This window comes from Pinus tabuliformis, chromosome 9 (assembly GCF_031772625.1).
Source record: "Pinus tabuliformis cultivar Carrire ecotype Pingquan chromosome 9, CPIR1, whole genome shotgun sequence".
NCBI lineage: Eukaryota > Viridiplantae > Streptophyta > Pinopsida > Pinales > Pinaceae > Pinus > Pinus tabuliformis.
In genome coordinates this window covers 1,326,505,238-1,326,518,476 of record NC_142307.1, presented here as the reverse complement: position 1 = coordinate 1,326,518,476, position 13,239 = coordinate 1,326,505,238, and the positions used below count along the sequence as shown (strand labels likewise).

Here is a 13,239-nt window from a genome sequence, read left to right as displayed (position 1 = left end):
AGGGAGTTTTCCAGATCCAGAGAGGCGACAGCAAGGAGGCCGAGGTATTCCCAGTGAGGCAGCATGGAGGACTGCGCAATTGCTTCAGAAAAGCAATTCAATTTGGCTGGAGGAAATATTGATTCAGCTTCCAGAGGCCAAGAGAGTCTTCCAGAGGACAGGAGAATCAATTTCCTCAACAGAGACAGGCAGAACAACTTCATCAGAGGCAGTTTCAGGCTTAGACGTCCAAGCGCCTGCACAAGCACTACACAGAGGGTCTAGGAGGATGAATTTTCTGAAGGGAAGTTGTGTCAGGGTTGTTTGTGGAAAAAGGGAAATTCCCTTAAATAATTTTGGCCAGATTTTCTTGTTGTTTGGATTGCCAATTGAGCATCCATAGATTGTACTCAAAATTTCATTGTTGCATAATAATAAAAACCTTTAGTTGTTCCACAGCTTTTCCCAAGTTGGGTTTTTTTAGGGACTTTTATTCAAAAATAATGGTGTCATTTTTATTTTGTGTGTGCTAGTATTTTCTCAATTTCCAGTGCTATTTATTTCCACAGTTTTATTTGTGAAGGTTGCAGTGTGATTAATTGGTATTTGCCATAGCAAATAAACTATTAAATTAATTAACAATCAGAAGAATTAATTCCAGTTGTTGCAATAAGATCTCAATTTTGAAATTTTCACAGAAGGAAGATACCAAAACACGAACGATAATCCTTGATGGGGTCAATGTTGAGAAGAAGGATATTAAAGAAGTGTTTCCTAGTGATTTTGCCTTTTGCCTAAGAAAACACATGAGAACACTTTTTTAGTAAGTGACTTTATGAGTTATTAAAGTCATGTTACTTTAGTCACTTTATGTGGTACCTCTAGAGTACTTTATTATATTGAAATTACTTTATGTTTATAAAGTGACTAGGGACCTCATTAATGAGGGGGGAGACATAAAAAGGCGGTTAAGCGAAGATTAGATCTCCACCATTGATTTAGAAAGGTTGAGATCTAATCTCAGCCATAGATCTAAGGGTTAGGGTTCTCACACCATAATGAGAGACTAAAAAGGGAGAAAAAAAAGGTAAGAGAGCTCATTTTTTTTCTTCATGAGCATTGTTGGAGAATAGGAGCAAGGAGGAGGAAAAGAGGTGAGGATGCAAGAGCCCACTGCTAACGGAGAAATCAAGCTACAACAAGGAAGAGACCACCTACATGCACGCAATTCCAGGCAGATTTGGAAGCCATTGTCCAGTGTTGTTTTGAGGAGAATTCAAACTCGAGTTTAAGGTTTGATAGCAACGGTTCAAACCTGAGTTTAAGGTCAGACTGTAGTGATAAAAGACTCGAGTTTAAGGCTTATTCTAACACTGGAATAGGGGCAACTTTAGGCCCACATTTTCAGGAGACCAGGTCCGAAAATTTAGTAGGCGTGAAAATTTCAGGGAGGTGTCAAAACCCAAAATTTGTAGAGGCCCGAAAATATAGAAACATTGTACTTTTCAATGTTGAAGAGGGTTGACTGTTGATTAGTATTTTGAGGAGTAGAGAGCAAACTTGTGGCACAAAAAACTAGGAGAGATTCAATTTCTCAGGGAAGGAAAAGCAGTTGAGCAGTGGCACGAATTCTAGGATCTGGAGTGTTGAGCAGTGGCACATGTTTACAGGCAGTCGAAGTCTGCCAATGGCACAAACTTCAAGTGTAATGTCCCCAAATTTTGGATTACTTGGTGCGGTGGTTAGGAGGGTTTTCCAGAGCTTGTGTCAGCCTGGCCATAGGAGCAGGATTACTCCAATGGTGGGCCCAAAGTGTTTTAGAGGAGTTTTATGGGTTCCACTGGGATCACTTACCATATTTCATCATCAGAATCAATTTCGCAGGGTTTGCTCTTAGTTTCGTTGCATTCTGACAATTTTTGTAAAACAATGTTATTAATAGGCATATTTTAATTAATTACCCTTAAGATATTGTTTCAGGTTGATTACTTGGATAAACAACTTAGTGTAATAGCTCGCTGGAATTGGGGCGAAAAGATCTACAAGGAAGGATGACAAAAAGGGGCTTTCAATGGCTAGTGTGACCACAAAGGTGAATTAACCATTTTTTGGCATTAAAAGTGACTTTAATTAGTTTACAAAAGTCACTTTGTTAAATCAAGAAAGGAAAAGAGTTTTTAAATATTTAATTGGAGGCAAAAGGTAAGTAAGTTATAAAAAGGGAAATGAGGGGTTCTCGCTTCCTTCATTCGTGCATTTGAGTTTTTGGAGAAAGTAGCTCTTAGAGAGAGTTTGAAGGAGAAGCTTAGGGTTTTGGAACCCTTGTTGTCATAGCTGACTTCGGTGTTAAAACTAGACACCCTAGTTGGATTTGAGAGTCAAATCATACAGATTTCACCTATGCACTTTCAAGGAGAAAAGGATTTGCAGAAGACATTGAGCTGGACAAGGTTTTATCAGTTGAATTATCTCTAATATAGTTTTTTTATTCATCTCTTGTACAGGCAAAGACTTCAAGCGCAAGAAAGACAAATTCTGAAGGTGAAATAGAGGTCGAGTTCCCTTTGTATATCAAGGACGAGTTGCTTGTTGGCTGGTTGTACTTTCTCTCAACTAAAAGTTCGATTTTATCACTATTAGCAAGAGTCGCGTTGTCTTCATTTATTGGAGAGTCTATGGCTGAATAAAAAGGCATGAGTTTCATTGCCAAGGGAGAGTTTGCATTCTTTATTTGCTGGTTGTGAGGGTTTCCTTTCTGGAGTTTGAATGTGGCTCTGATATAGTCGTGTTCTCTTGCCGAACTAAGCCACTGCCTTTTTTATGTTTGTTGGGTGCTCTTTTAGGAAGATTAGACCATTGTTTGCACAGAATAGAGCCACTCTTCTTCTCTGTTGGCCGTGTGTGCCTTTCCAGTAGCAACACACGAGTTTCCTAGAGGGATGTAGTCATTTGGTTTACTATACCTATGACTCTTCAATTAAATATATCCCTGTAGCTTCACATGGTTGTAGCAGAGGGCATAAAGTAGAAGAATGGAGCAGCAACTCTCTGAAAGTTGCACTATTGATATATAAGCAAGGGTTGGGCATTTCATCGTGTATTACAAGAAGGGTATCTTACATCAAGGGAGAGATAAGTACTTCACTTGTAATTTTTGTAGTGTAAATTTTCCTGAGTAAAGCATAATAAAATCCTCTTTCTAGATTGGTTTTCCCCTTGTGGGTTTTTCGAGGGTCAGAGAATGACCAAAATCAGTGTCTCCTTTTTGTGTGAATGCTTATTTAAACTTCTTATCAACTGTAAAGTAGAAGTTTAGTAGTAGCCAATAAATGTTTATGTTTTAAATTTTAATGCATATGATGTTTAAATATCATCCAAGTGAAATGTGGGTTTGTGGGCATTAAACTATATGCAAACAAACTATAACTGGAGGGGCTACAAGGACCCATATTTTTCTACATAGTATCAAAGCAATGAACGAGGGGCTACAGGGACCCATATTTTTCTACATAGTATCAAAGCAGTGAACCTTCAAATGATAGAGAAAAGACAACAAGCATACATTCTGCTAAAAACAGTGAACAGCAAACCAAACTTTCTACATATACCCATAGAATTGTGGTTGAGAGGGAGGCTTGTAGCTGCTTTTCAAATCTGATAAGTTGTGTTGGTTGAGAGAGTCATGGCTATTGGTTTGAGGGTGGAGGATAAGTTGAGTGGGGCTGAGAATTTTGACCCATAGAAGGAGAGAATGCTGTTGTTGCTTGAGGAAGTTGAGGTGTGGGATATTGTAGAGAGTGCAATACAATCTCCCACTGATCTAGTTCAATTGGCAAACTTCAACAAGCGGAATGTGAAGGCAAGAAGAATCATTTTCTATGCTATTAAAGACCACCTACTCCCTCATGTGACAGGGAAGAAGTTTGCCCATTAGATGTGGGATTTCCTGGTAAAACTTCACCAAAGCACCAATGAGAATAGGAAAATGATGTTGCATAAGAAGTTGAGAAACACCACAATCACCAAGTCTAAGATAGTGGACCTCATACCTCACCAAAATCACACAGGTGAGAGATGAGTTGGTTGTCGAGGAAGTGGCTATCCCAGAGGACCAATTAGTCAAGACGACATTGGATCGTTTTCCCAAGCAGTGGGAATGAGACATTCATGGTATTTGTGTTAGAGAGCATTTTCTTGATTGGAGCAGGATGTGGGATAATTTCATCCAGGAGGAATGCCAAAAGTGGCAATCAATGTGGTGATAGGGTGGATGAGGAGGTGAATGTTGCCCTTTGTTAATTTGGCAGCTCAGGGAGAAATTCCCTCCATTGGAGTGCCTTCCTCATCCAGAGAAACCCCTACTAGCCCTTGGAAGAATTTAATTTGATCAAGGAAAAATATAATTTTTAAGGTGAAACCCACATGTGCACAAAAGTATAAGTCGGCCTGGGCAAGCTAATTCGACCCCTTGAGACACATATAAATAGACCTAATGTCACATCACTTTGAAGCATCATCATCACACATCACATCTTCTCTCTCTTGATTGGATTGGTTCGTACAAATCTGAAATTAGGAGGTCCGAGCTCACACGTGCAAAGGGAAGGAGGAGAATTATGTTTTATGCGCTGACTTTCTGATTGGGCCAATTTGACCAGCCTTTGACTTGGGTTGACTTGGACCTTTTTGACTTGGAATTTTAGAATTTCTCTTTATTATGAAAGGCCGAATTCGATGGGCAAGAGGACAAATTTTTCAGAGCAGTTTAACCATCTTTGAACACAATCCTGCACCTAGGGTTTATACGGGTCAAAGATTGACTTTGACGAGATTTGTATGGGAAAATTTTTGAATGTTTTGATTGGACTTTGACTAGCAAGGAAGGCCGCATTTATTGGCAGGTTGACCAAACCTTTTGGAGCAACTTTGACTCTTGACTTTTGGATTGGTTAGGGCATCTTTGACTACTGTTGACTTTGACTAGAATTGCAAATTTGACTTGTTGACCATATTTGACTTTTTGAGATCATCATTGGATTGGATATTGGTTAGTTGAATTTTGGATAGTCAAAGTTTGACTTTGACTCTTTGTTGATGAATTGGAACATTATATCTCTTTGCTAAACATTTGATGACAATCTAATAGAAGAAGAATTTTGAAAGAGTTTTTCCTTGGTCTTTGACCAAATCTTGTCTCTCTTGTTATTGCTCTTGGTTGTCTTCTATTGTGCATTTGGATTAATGTTTTATCTACAATTGCTCACTATCATTGAAGACTGAATTTATTTGATAAAGTGATTGCTAATTGAATAAGGATTGTTGTAAGTAATTGTGCTAAGCATAGAACACTGGAAAATTAACACCCTTGCTGCTAAGGGAAAGAAGAAGAAGAAGAAGGGGTCCACGACTAGTGCCAAGCAACAGAAGGGGAAGCAGGAGTCCGAGAAGGACATGAGAAAAATGAGATGCTTTGCTTGTCAGCAGATGGGTCATTATGCACATCAGCGCCCAACAAGAAGGCGAAGAACAAGGATGTAGCAGTTGTTGAAATATGTAACTAGGTTTGGTCTTCATAATGACATGTGTAATCATTATTTTATGTAATTAATGTAAAGAAGAAAAGCAAAATTATTTTTATGCTTAAGACATGGGTTTCATGCTCAAGGAGTTTTATTTTTATAGATTAGGCTCACATTGTGAACTATTAGGATTGGTCATTAAGTCATAAAGTCATGTATGAGATACCCTTCATGGGCATGTTACATATTTATTGGAGTCATTGTACGAGTCAAAAGACCCTCAAAGACCAAGTCCCAGCACTTCTAGCAAGTCGGCCTTCAAAAGAAGCAATAAGCCTACACCAAGATGACATGTCGGCCTAGGATCAAGTCAATTCAGCCTAAAAGCATGGGCAGGAAGTATATATATGGCACTTGGCCTCATTCAAGGAAGAAGAACTCACACATAAGAAGTTCGATAAGAAGGATGAAGAAGAAGCATCACATCCAAGCAAAGAAGAAAATATCAAGGTCGAAGGAAGAGCGAAGGTATTGCAAGTTTGTTTTGGTTAATTTTGTTCACACGTGCAAAGGAAACTAGGGTTTCCTACCTACTGCAAGTCCAAATCACAGTCATCTCAAGAGGGTTGAAACAAGGCAAGAAGTAAAGCTAAATTGAAGGTCGAAGTCTCAAAGAAACCAACCCTAGTCAAGCGAAGGGGAAAGAGGGCTTAAGTAGCCCTAATTCGGTCGCACGTGGGAAATTGCAATCATCTACAAGTAGCCGGACATTGCAGAAATAGAGGCCAAGAACTTCAGACTTGAGTTGCAGGATCAAGGGTGAAAAAATAAGGAGAAGTTGCAACATCTTCAAGCAAGAGTTAACTTGGTCTTGGAGGGGTTGTTAGTCAAGGGTCTTGGTCTTGGAATTCATCAATTGAAGATTCTATAAGAATAAGAATTTGGTGGGTTTTCCTCTCAAGATTGGAGAGGTTTTGGCCTTGGCTGATAACCTACATTATGTGTCCTTTGTCTCATTGTTCTTTATGATTTGATAGCTATTTGATGAAGAAGATCACATAATAATAATAAAGAAAAGAAGAACCTCATTAAGAAGGTAAAAGTCTTCACAAGTAATTATCACTATTAGAAAAATCTCCTCATCTCTCTGCCCTAGATTTCTCAACCGCAGCATGAGAGGTGGATGAGTTTTCCACCGAGTTTGACTCTGAGTTTGCTTTAGTGGTGAGCTTAGTCACTAGTGTTACATCCTCTAGTCTTTGGTTTGTAGACAGTGGAGTATCTTGCCATATACTACAGTGAGAGAGCACTTTACAAGTCTTATAGAGGATGATGTAGACTTGGAGGTGGTGCTTGGAGATAACTGCAAGTTCAGCGCAGCAAGTGTGGGGACATTATCCTTTCAGAGGGTGTCATTGTCACCTTTGAAAGTGACGGAGGACAAGGGATATGTAGTGGTCTTCCAGGATGGACAGGTGCTTATGTACCAAGGGGATTTAGCATAGCATTTACTAAAGTGACTGGTGTCCATCATGGGAAACTTTACAGATTCATGTTTCAGCCAACTTGGACCGTGAGCAGGTCATGAGAGGATGACCGTGTAGAGCAGCAAGCTCCTACACATGGGAGCACACTACAGGTTTCAAGATCCACATGTACAAATTCACCAAGGGTCAAGAGTATCACTGACTTCTAAAGGTGACAAGTACACAAATTAGAGGTTCAGTACAGGCCACGGGGGCATATTGTTGAAAAGTAACTAGGTTTCGTCTTCATAATGACATGTGTAATTGTGATTTTATGTAATTCATGAAAAGAAGAAAAATAAAATTATTATTGTAATGCTTTGTCTCATGGCTTTCATGAGCAAGAAATTTTATTTTTAGTAATGGCTCCCATTGTGAGCCTTTAGGATTGGTCATAAAGTCAAAGAGAGTCAATGTCATGAAGGACCCTTCTTGGGCATGATACATTTGTATATAAGTCAATAGAAGTGTCAAACAGCCCTCCAAGATAAGCACTAGCATCCTCCTACAAGTTGGCTTCAAAGAAATAAAAATATCTTCTCAAAGGACACGTCGGATCACTTACTGTCATGTCAGCTTATATACATGAACATACAACTATAAATAGCCAACTCGAATTCCATTTCAACACAGAAATTTCAGATCAGAATTTCGGAGATTACAATTTGAAATGCGAGGTACAGTAGGAAGTCTGAAGTGCGAGGTATAGTAGGAAGTTTGAAGTTTGCAAGTAATACAAAGGTGATCAGGTCTGAAGCAAAAGGTGCAACAAGTACAGCAAAGTACAACAGAGGAAAGAGGAGTATAATCCGAGCTCCTCTCTGATTTGTTTCTGGGTTTATATTAATCTCCACCGAGCCTACTTACAACAAAAGAAGAATACACCGAGTTTACTTACAGCAGAAAAGAGAAGCACAGTGATATTAACTCCACCGAGTTTACTTGCAACAGAGGAAGAGGAACACAGACTCAGTTTGCTTGCAGCAAAAGGAAGGTTGATACAAGAAGGTACAGTCTATAAAAAAGGCCGAGATAAGAAGAATCTCAAGTCTAGAAGGGAGGCCGAAGGTTTGACACTGAAGAAGGTCGAAGAAGAAGAGGAGTCGAGAAAAGGAAAAAGGGCAGAAGGTTGATTGTCATTGTCAAAGGATCTCATCAAGAGAACTTGTGTCTTGTGCTTTACATCAGGCACTGTGTAAAGCACAAGATAGTTCAAAAACAATGTATACCTACAAATGGCCAGGTAGCAGATATACTGACAAAGGCTTTGGGGAAAGCGAGATTCATCCTCTTCAAAGACAAGATGGGTGTTATGCAGAACACCTTCCTCGTGAAGACAGAGTGTTAGTTTATGTAGCTCAGACAAGTGCACTAGTCCTAGATGGTGTTTATGAGGCTAAGGGACACCATGGATTAATTTTCTCCAATACACAGAAACGTTTCTAAGGAAAATTACATTAATTAGAACTAATTAGCCAATTTATTAATTTACCTAACTAATAAATTGGCTAATTAATTAGAAGTAAATCAATTTTCCTCTAGTGAATCTTAGAAGTCATGTGATGGAGTCAAGATGATCCTAGCCACCGATTGAGATTAGATCGTTGTTGTTGATTGCTCAACGAGAGATTATAAGAGAAAATCGATGGGCATTTAGAGAACACATCAAAGACACAGATTTGCAGGGATAGCGTGAGGGCACCAGCAAATCGAGATCAGCAGTGATTGAAGATAGAGTTGTCAGATGAAATTATTCACAACGATTTCCAGTTTCTCAGTGTTAGAGGGAAATCGATTTTATCTGCAGAGAGAAGTCGAGTTTCTGGCAATGCAAATTGACTCAGAGAGGTCGAGTTGTCGAAGCAAGGGGAAATTTGCCAAAGAGATTGATTTCCTCAAAGCAAGCCGAGTTTGCCAGAAGAATTTGAATTCTAGAGGAGGCTGAGTTGATTTTCCCACCCAATGTGAGTTGCCAGAGAGGGCAGAGTTTCCAGGGCCGCATGTGTGGACTAGTTCGAGGCTCTAGAGAAGGGTAGAATTGGATCAAAGACGTTGAGTTATCCCTAGGAAGCCAAAATGACTTGCGGAAGTGAAAGAAACAATCTTCTGGAGGTTTGCTAATTTAGGGCAAACGATTGTAATTTTTCAATCACAGAATTTTGCTGGAGAATAAATAAAATACTTATTTGCATAACAGGTTTTCCCCACACCGGGGTTTTTCTAAAGACATTTGGCCAAAACATCGAGGTTCATTATTTTGTGTGTGTGCAATATTTTCTCAATCTTGAATTTAATTTTCTATGAAATTGTAGTAGCATTTTTTCAGTATTTGCCGCAAAGAAATTGCATAAGACAAATAATGAAATTTGATGGGAAAATAATAACCAATAACTACAACAATATTAAAATTTCACACATGGGAGATCATAACAGGGACTTTCATTCAAGAGGGTGACATGAGGAGGAAGAATAACACAATTTAATAATAATACCACACAACCCTACAAATATTGTGAAAAAAAATGCAATATATGAGCATTCTACAACAATGCATGAGCTCAATAAATTAGATGCTTGAGTGAACATGTCTTTCCTCATTGGATGTCACAAGTTTGAATATGGAGGAGGTAGGGTATGTACAGCTCCATAGACTAAACAATGAAATCGCTACACAAAGGAGGTCCCTTGTCCCACAAACAAGGGGGTCTCATACATCAATTTGGTGTTCGATCAGGCTATGACCTTAAATGAGGTAGGTCTATCATGGAAAAGACCCATCTCTCCTACCGTCCGAAGTTGAATAAGGAAACTCAATATAATATGATGACTAGAGGGAGAATTCATGGGAAGGCTAGATTGTCCACCATAATATTGTTTGGAAGAGGTATCTTGCCGTTGAGACCTAGGCGATCTCGTTCGTCTGCTTGGGAAGGATCTAATCTAGTAAGGTTGTTGAAATATGGTGGGATGGGGGAAGGTCCCATGAATCTACACTAAACTATAGATTGGAGATGTGTCGATATCAGCCTGTCTTTAGTGCCCCTTCCCCATGATAGCACAATGAAGAAGTGATATGTTGGGTAGGGCTCTAGTAGGATACTAAAGAATATGGGCTCAAACCTTGACAGTATCTTGCATGTATAAGGCCCATCACCTCTAGTCAAAATATTTGAAGAAGCCAATGAGTATCTAAGTACCCCTGAAGAGGCAATGGAAACTCCCCCTAATCTCATAGTAGATGAGGAGACAGAAGATGAAGTGCTCCTTAATCTCTACCTCCTGTAGACGACATAGCTAGCAAATCATATCTTATCGATTGATCTGATGGTCTATGTTGTTGAGAAAAAGGGTACCAAGAAAGTGTTTCCTTATGCATTGGTCTTTTTGCCTACAAAAACACTTTAACAACCATTTTGTCATGTGACATTATGAGTTTTATTAATGTCATGGGGTAAAGTCACTTTATGAGTGTTGAAGAATCTAGGGCAAAGTAGTGTAGTGTGATTCTCCATTACTTGATGACAATTTGTGGAGTCTTTTTACTTTTCTCGTTAGCTTAATCTTCTTCTTCTTATTAATGCATGTGTGGGTACTTCATCAAACTGCTACCAAAACATAAGAACAAGAACGCAAGATATTGACTCTCTACCAAGGCCAAAACCTCTCTACTCTTGCCCTTTCGTGAATTTCTCTTATTGAAGCTTCTATTGATCAGTGCCAAACCCTAGACCCAGGACAAGAGTATCCTCCAAGCACAAGTCAAGTCCTTCCTTCATCTTGCACCTTATTCCCCGGCACTTTGTCCTTCTTTTGGCACTTTGTTCTCCTACTCCTTGATGATAAGTTCTCTTATGTTAGCTCTAGAAGAGATGTTTCCTTTTGATCCTAAGTGAACCCTTTCACATAAGATAATACCTTTCTTCTCTTTACCAATCGAGCTTCTTCTTCATGTAAGATGGCAGACCTGATGTGGCAGTATTGCAGCCCTAAATTCTCGCACGTGTGGGAGTTTACTTGTTGTTGTAACCTCTTTCCTTCTTCAATTGAGTGACCTTCCTCTTCACTTGATTGGGAAGCCATATAGGCCTTGTTTACTAGGCCAAAACCAGAGAGAGATGTCACTATAATTTTATGTTGTAATGACTGCAGGCAGATCCTTTCTTTCTCGCATGTGTGGCTGTGATAACCCTAGAAAACAGTCCCTTTCTCTTTGGCTTCTTTCGCTGCCCTAGAAGACCTCTTCTTTGTCCTTTTCTTAGCCTCTTTTCCACACTAATTTCAGAGTAAAGTGTGTGCATTGTATTGGAGTGGACAGCCTCTATAAATAGAGGATTGTCCCGACTTGTAGGCCGACTTAATTGACTGCTTGTAGGCCGACTTGAAGAGTAGTCTTTGGATGGTTCTTTGGTGAAGTTTGCATGCTTGAAGGAGCTTCTTTAGCATAGGAGGAGACTTGACTTTGCTTGGAGGTTCTCTCTTTGAATTTAGTACATATTTATACAAGGTGTAGCATGCCCTTAAGGTCTTCAACCTTTTCTTTTGACTATTTGACTCACCCATAGCACTTTGAATAGTGTTAGACCTATTTCAATGGGCAAGCAACTCATTGACATGTATTATAAAAATAATATTTCTTTTCTTGATTAAATACAAATACCAAAAGTACATTTATGAAGACCGAACCTAGTTACATTTCCTTCAACACTCCCTCTTAACTAGCGAGGTATTCATACAACATTACAAGGTGTTTGGCTATTATCAATCTTGAAGAATTCACATAAGAGAAACTGGATTAGCAATCCATCCATTATAGCATCATATCCATCAACATTGTCATGGTGCAAGGCCTTGACTAACAGCGCCATCTCTTTACGGGACCATGAGATACAATGTTGGTGAGACCAATGATTTATAGACACCTTCATCATTGTCGCTCAAGGTACATACCCAACCGGGTGTTCTCTGAGTATGACCTTCTAGAACTATTCTTATCTTGGGTTCCCAGCCCTCAAAGAATATCAATCCTCTTGCCTACTCTTGTCTTGGATGCCCTACACACCCTCAAAGAGTATCGGAGGCCAGATGATTACCCAATCCTCCCATTCTTTCTTCCCAAGTGAAGAAAAGAATGTTGTGTCTATCTTGTGTCTACATTTCCATTCATGGCCTTCATCTAGACTTACGGTTGTTAGTCCTAGTCTAGTGCATGACCCATGAAATGGAAAACACAATTGTCACTCCTTTGTAATCAAGGGTGATCCAAAATTCCCTCTTGATCAGGGACTTGTTAGAGCTCCCTCTTAACTAGGGACTCTTTCCTTCACAAGCAACTTCTTCTTCATGGGTCCTTCAGCTACTTGATCTCCTTCTTTTCTTGATGTCATGAAGTCTTTGTTCAAACTTCTTCTAGGTAGAGCATCACTCATCGACCACTTTCCTTCCTGGGTTGTCATGTCTTGCTTCCTTCGTGGAAAGTGGATTTCTTGTCATTCATCAAGTTTTTCTTGTCATCTAGGCTACTCCAATGTCATCTTGTCCATGCTTCAGAATATTCTTCTCATGGATGCTTCATTGTACTTGCTTGTTTACATGCTTTGACCTAGTAGCCCATCATGACTTCAACCTGATATTGCTTTTTCTTTTGTTGGATGGCTTCTTCATCGCGACATCTCTGTAGAGTACAATCAGTTATCTGCACCTTTTATATCTCCAAGGCTTTCATCGGTGTCAAGGGTCCTTCCTTTGTCAGAGTGGTCCTGCCTTCTTTCAAGAGATCTTCAAAGCATTCTGTCAGATAGTGATTCTCGATGATCATGGTGTTCTTCACATGCTTGATCTCTTTCTTCATTTGCTTCTTCTTAGATATATAGGTCAACCATCTAATGCTTCTTGTGAGAGCATTCCTTCATTGCTTGCTTTCTAGACTTGTGAGCATTTCTCTTTGCTTCTTAGTAAGCAATCTTATGTCCCTTATGTGAGCATATTCTTTTGTTGACTTTCATTGCATTATAGTACATGCCTTCAAGCATGTCCTTCATTAAAGAGATTCTTTCATACTTGATCATGTTATAGAACTATTCCCATGACTCAATAATATACAAATGATAACATGACTAAACTTTGGTACATACCTCATCTTGATTCTCCTTTGATCATCCTTTGGTGTGGCCCTTCTTGCTTCATCTTAGCTTGCCTGCATATCATCCTTTTCTTGA

General features: G+C 39.3%; 1 protein-coding gene across 3 annotated transcripts in view; it reads right to left on the bottom strand.

Annotated features, from left to right (window-relative positions):
* LOC149153417 (defective in cullin neddylation protein) overlaps positions 1–13,239 on the bottom strand; it is a 268,362-nt gene that overhangs the window by 224,444 nt on the left and 30,679 nt on the right. The window lies entirely within an intron of this gene.